At 40.8% G+C, this 6,177-nt stretch overlaps 1 pseudogene; it reads right to left on the bottom strand.

Moving 5' to 3' along the window:
• Positions 1–817: 817 nt before the first annotated feature.
• On the bottom strand, positions 818–5,501 carry LOC116094847 (annotated as a pseudogene).
• Positions 5,502–6,177: the final 676 nt, after the last annotated feature.

The following is a 6,177-nucleotide window of genomic DNA, read 5'->3' as shown; positions in this document are numbered from 1 at the left end:
ATCCAGTACCACTTTCCTGAGGCTATGAGTCAGCCACCTTGGAAGCAAACCCTCCATCCCTGCACATCTTTCAAATGGCTACAGACTCAGTCTGAGGCAAGACTGAAGCATCATGAGATGCCTTAGCCCAGAATCGCTCAACTACACACTCCAAATTCTTAACCTAGGAGGACCAGGTTAAAATAGACTTACTAGGAATAATAGACAAAATGTTAACTTTGCACTTTTCAAAATGTTGTCGTGAGGCATCAGACAATAATTGTCATAGATACAGAACATGGCTGCCATGAAAGAGGTCATGGGTTGGATCTCAAACACCTCAAAAAGCAACAGAAAGTAAATTCTTATAGGTATAAATACAACAATCCCAGAGATGTTTGGACAATTCCAGAATGACTCTGTACCCTATTAACAGATCTCTTCTCATTTAGCCCCTCAGATTTCAATTTATAGCAAGTGTAGTAGTGGCTTTTGTGCAAGTATGTGGTTATGAATTGTGACTGGAGAATGAAGGAGAAGGAGAGGAGAAAGTATAAGACAGGAAGAGGATCAATTCCAAGACACACTGTCATGTCACACATTGTACAGGTTCCCCATTGGCCCAACATTATACAGAGGAAACATCACGTTAGCTGACCGTGGGTTGTTTGTTTGTTTCTGTATTTCATAACACTCTATGAAGAAGGAGCCTGTGTCAGCATTTCTTTGTAAACAATGACAGGTAATCAAGGGAAACACATCAGGGATTGTGTAGACAGTAACTTACGTTATCCCTTATATAAGCAATGTACAATATTTATGGAAAGTTTAACCCCTATTAAGCAATCACTTTTGCATATACTGCCTTCTCTTTCTCTTCCTGTGCCTTTATCATTTGTTTGACTTTAAGCAAGTCTGCCTGGATAGCTTTAGCTCCTGGGGCTATCTCCTGTGCCTTCTTAAGATCAGCCACTGCTGGATCGGACCACCTTAATCCTTGCCATCCTTTCGGTATACTGCTTTGGTGTTTGACGCATCCATTTCAAGAACCTCCAAACAACTGTCAGTTGCCCCCTGCCAATTTGGCACTTTCGATTTCCAAGCACCAATATTCAACATACAACTTAAGGCAAACAGGGTTGCAGTCTGAATGTATCTGCTTTCTCTATAACAGCCTCTGAACTCTCCAAGTACCTTAAAACCTTCGCATATTTTTAATAGCCGTATCCCAGTTCTGTGACCTGAAAAAAGTGTTTCCAATGTTTTCTAAGTTGTCAGCTATTAATAGAATTTTATCTACATATTTTAAATCTGTATCTGCATCCTCAGTGAAGTCTTGGCGGGCCATGCAGCAGTCATCCCCTTCTTTCTGTCCTCCACATTCCGCAATAACACACAGTTTGGCAGGTTTTTCACCCCTCTCTTCTACATTTTCTAGCATCCTTGCCACACCTAGTTCTTTAATTACTTGACTAAATACCACATGTTTGCCATCCAAATGAGAAGTCGGAACTGTTATGATAAAGAACTGAGAACCATTTGCATTGGGGTCTGCATTTGCCATGCTCAGCAAATTACCATGCTTATAGTAAAATTTTTCATCTTCGAATTTTTCACCAAAGATACTTTCTCCTTATGTATACTAATCATATCATCTGCAAATAGCGATATCTTGACTTCCTCCTTTCCAATTCGTATCTCCTTGACCTCCTTTTGTTGTCTAATTGCTCTGGCTAGGACTTTGAGTACTATATTGAGTAGGTAGGGAGAGAGTGGGCAGCCTTGTCTAGTCCCTGATTTTAGTGGGATTGCTTCAAGTTTCTCTCCATTTAGTTTGATGTTGGCTAGTGGTTTGCTGTATATTGCTTTTACTATGTTCAAATATGAGCCTTGAATTCCTGATCTCTCTAATTCTTTTAACATGAAGGGATGCTGCATTTTGTTAAAAGCTTTTTCAGCATCTAATGAGATGATCATGTGGCTTTTTTCTTTTTGAGTTTGTTTATGTAGAGGATTACATTGATGGATTTCAGTATATTGAACCACCCCTGCATCCCTAGAATGAAGCCTACTTGATCACAGTGAATGATTGTTTTGATGTTTTATTAAAAATCACATTGGAAATCAATCTGGCAGTAAAACAGAAAACTGAAAATAGTTCTAACTAAAGACCCAGCTATACCACTACTAGGCATATACCCAAAAGATGCTCCAACATATTAATTTTATGTACCACATAAAGTCACTGGGACACATTCCTAATACAATGGAAGAGCTACGAGGAAATGTGATGTATGCAGCTATTAAGATGAGAACTCTGATGTTGTAGGGTTTTCCCATTTTATTGAAAATAAATTCTTTTCTCATACGATATACCCTGATTATAACATCCCCTCCCACCACTCTTCCCAATTCCTTTCCACTTCCCCTCCTGTCTGGATCCACTCCCCTTTTTTGTCTCTCATTAAGAAGAGACAGACGTCTAAGAGATAACAATAACACATAACAAAATGAAATGTAAGATAAATTTAAACATCGCATTGAAATTAGACAAGGCAAAAGCCAACATCAGAAAAAGAGCCCAAGAGAAGGAACACAAATCAGAGATGCCTTTGTGCACACACTCAGGAGTCCCATACAAACACTCAACTGAAAGCTGTAATGTCTACACAGCAGACCTGGTGCAGACCCGCACAGGACCTGTGCTGGCTGCTACGGTCTCTGCGAGCTCATATGTGCTTTGCTCAGTTGATTTAGAGAGCCTTGTTCTCCTGATGTCTCTCATTTCTGCTTCCTCTCCCGTGTGGGGTTCCCTGAGCTCTGACGGGAGGGATTTGATAGGGACATCCCATATAATTCTGAGTGTTCCAAGGTGTCACTTTCTGCATAACGTGTGACTGTGGATCTCTGAATTTGGTCCCATCCGCTGCAGGGAAAAGCTTCTCAGACAACTATATCTGACAATGATATAGGAAACTACAGCTATGAGTTATTTTATCACGGTTTTAAAGACCGGTAGTGTTTTGTAAACAGTGGATCCCAACCAGGCTGTGAGGCACCCTCTCAGCTTTACTAAGACTCTCCTCCCCTTCCTCCCCTCCCCTCTCCTGACCTCTGAGCCCCTTAGTGGACACCACTCTGCTCAGTTCTATAATAGAAAATCTTTAGGGCTTGAAAACTCCATGTGGACAAACTCATTAAAGAATATGAGGAAGCAAACATTATCTCAGATTATGATCGGATTGAGAAGAGAACATGTTCATTGGTATAACAAAAATAATACAGGTCTGGGCTGGCCGGTGCCCTGAGCAGAGCTTGGGCCCAAGCTCTGCAGCCAGTCCTACAAAACCCAGAGGTAGCTCCACTCCTAGGTGCTCTAACAAGTTCAGGATCACAGGATCCCAGAATCACAGGATCACAGAGACAGCTTGACTCGGAGGAATTCTGACACACTAGGATCACAGGAAGGACAGGCTCCAGTCAAATTTAGCAAGAGCAGGTAGTACTAGAGATAACCAGATGGCGGGGAGGGAATGGGGAAACAAGCATAAGAAAATAAACAACACAAACCAAGGTTACTTGGCATCATCAGAACCCAATTCTCCCACCATAGCAAGTCCTAGATACACCATCACACTGGAAAAGCAAGATTCAGATCTAAAGTCACTTCTCATGATGATGATACAGGACCTTAAGAAAGACATAAATAGCACCCTCAAAGAAATACAGGAGAACACAGGTAAACAGCTAGAAGCCCTTCAAGAGGAAACACAAAAATCCCTTAAAGAATTACAGGAAAACACAATCAAACAGGTGAACGAAATGAACAAAACGATCCTGGAACTAAAAATGGAAATAGAAACAATAAAGAACTCAGAAATAGAGACAACCCTGGAGAGAAAAAAACCTAGGAAAGAAATCAGGAGTCATAGATGCAAGTATCACCAACAGAATACAAGAGACAGAAGAGAGAATCTCAGGGGCAGAAGACACCATAGAAAACATTGACACAACAGTCAAAGAAAATGCAAAATGCAAGAAGCTCCCAACCCAAAACATCCAGGAAATCCAGGACACAATGAGAAGACCAAACCTGAGGATAATAGGTATAGAAGAGAGTGAAGACTCCCAATGTAATGGGCCAGTAAAGATCTTCAACAAAATTATAGAAGAAAACTTCCCTAACCTAAAGAAAGAGATGCCCATGAACATACAAGAAGCCTACAGAACTCCAAATAGACTGGACCAGAAAAGAAATTCCTACCACCACATAACAATCAAAACTCCAAATACATTAAACAAAGAAAGAATTTTAAAAGCAGTAAAGGAAAAAGGTCAAGTAACTTATAAAGGCAGGTCAATCAGAATTACACCAGACTTCTCACCAGAGACTATGAAATCTAGAAGATCCTGGGCAGATGTCATACAGACCCTAAGAGAACACAAATGCCAGCCCAGGCTACTAAACCCAGCAAAACTCTCAATTACATAGATGGAGAAAACAAGATATTCCATGACAAAACAAAATTTACGCAATATCTTTCCACAAATCCAGCCCTACCAAGGGTAATAGAGGGAAAATATCAACATAAGGAGCAAAACTACACCCTAGAAGAAACAAGAAAGTAATCTTTCAACAAATCCACACAAACCTAATTCAACCTCCTACAACAAGAACAATAGGAAGTGAAAATTACTTTTTCTTAATATCTCAATATGAAAATTAATATTACCAACATATTCTAATCGATTGAAATCCAAAAATATGAGGAATTAGAAATTTGTTGATTGTCATCCAATGGTCTCTCTAATTTGGTAACTGAGGAAATAGGTCCAATATTGTACAATCTATATACACTTTCAGCTTGTTTGTTTGTGACAGTGTCTTGCTGTGCACAACAAAAGGGTCTTGAAATCTTGTTTCTCCTATCTCAGCCTCTCTATTAGTAGTATTGTTTATTTCATGTTTTTACACTATACTTGGTTTTCAGAACAGCTTATATATTGGGGTACAAAAGGGAAACAAGGATGTGTTCTAATTCTATTTACTTAAAATATCTTTTTAAATGCTAACAAACTCAGATAAATTGAAATCATGTAACTTATCTCATCATCATGCAATAAAAGTTAAAAAACAAAACAAAACAGAAACACAAATAATACAGTTCTACTATGAAGACGTGCCTTTAAGACAATAGGCAGGCACTTCTCAAAACCTAAGACTAACACTTGCCTCTCTCCAGAATGCCGTCTTATCACTCAAGGGCTCGGGAGATGACTTAGCCAGAAAAAAATGCTTGCAATGCAGTGTGAAGATCTGAGTTTGGCTCCCCAACACTCACCCACCACCCACTCCCAAGTGAGGGAGTGTTTGACTATAATCACGGTGCTGGAGAGGTGAAGGAAGATCCCAGTTTCCTGGCTCTAGGAACAGCTGACCTAGGCAACCAACCAGCTGCTGCTTCAGTATGATACCCCCGCCTCAGAAAACCAGGAAGAGAGCAACTGAAGAGGGTATCCATGATCAACCTCCAGCACACACACACCTGTGGGCATTCCCACTCACTCGTGTACACGCGGACATGCCCACATGAAGATGCACACGACACATATAACACACATACCAATGGTAATTTTGAAAAAAAGAATTCTCTAACATTCTGCTATTTTCATGCTTACGAAAGGGTTATCTCCTGTCTGTTGAGTCTTCGAGGCAAAAACCAGCCCTTGTCTGCGATTAGTTACCTGTTTCATGTGTACCTTCCCTTTTCAAAATAAGAGAATGTTCCAAAATTGTACTTAAACTCACATAATCCGTGAGTTCTCTATTGCACTTAGGTTGTCAGTGGATAGAATCGGAGGGCAAGGCTGTATGATGTCTGCCACTTTCTGGACGGTGGCACAAAGGAAATGTCTGAGATGACTTCTGCCCAAAAGGTCTTTATGACTTCTCTGGTGGAGGGTGTCCAGGAGACAGCCAACAGCAAATGTCCACACTCTGTTGCCACAGAGCGCAATGGCAGATTCTGAGAAGAGGAAATACAAATAAAAATCAATATCCCCGATGCCTCCCAGAGGAACGGTGCTGGGACCTGTGGCAGAACCGTTCTTCAGCAGTGCCAGACAGCCCTGAGTTGACAGAGCGTTGGCATTACTAGCCCTGGTCCTTCAAAAGCCGGTTGTCCCCAGCCACAATGT

This window comes from Mastomys coucha, unplaced genomic scaffold (assembly GCF_008632895.1).
Source record: "Mastomys coucha isolate ucsf_1 unplaced genomic scaffold, UCSF_Mcou_1 pScaffold17, whole genome shotgun sequence".
In the NCBI taxonomy this organism is placed as follows: Eukaryota; Metazoa; Chordata; class Mammalia; order Rodentia; family Muridae; genus Mastomys; species Mastomys coucha.
The sequence above is the reverse complement of the archived record's forward strand: the minus strand, read 5'-3'. Positions and strand labels throughout refer to the sequence as shown.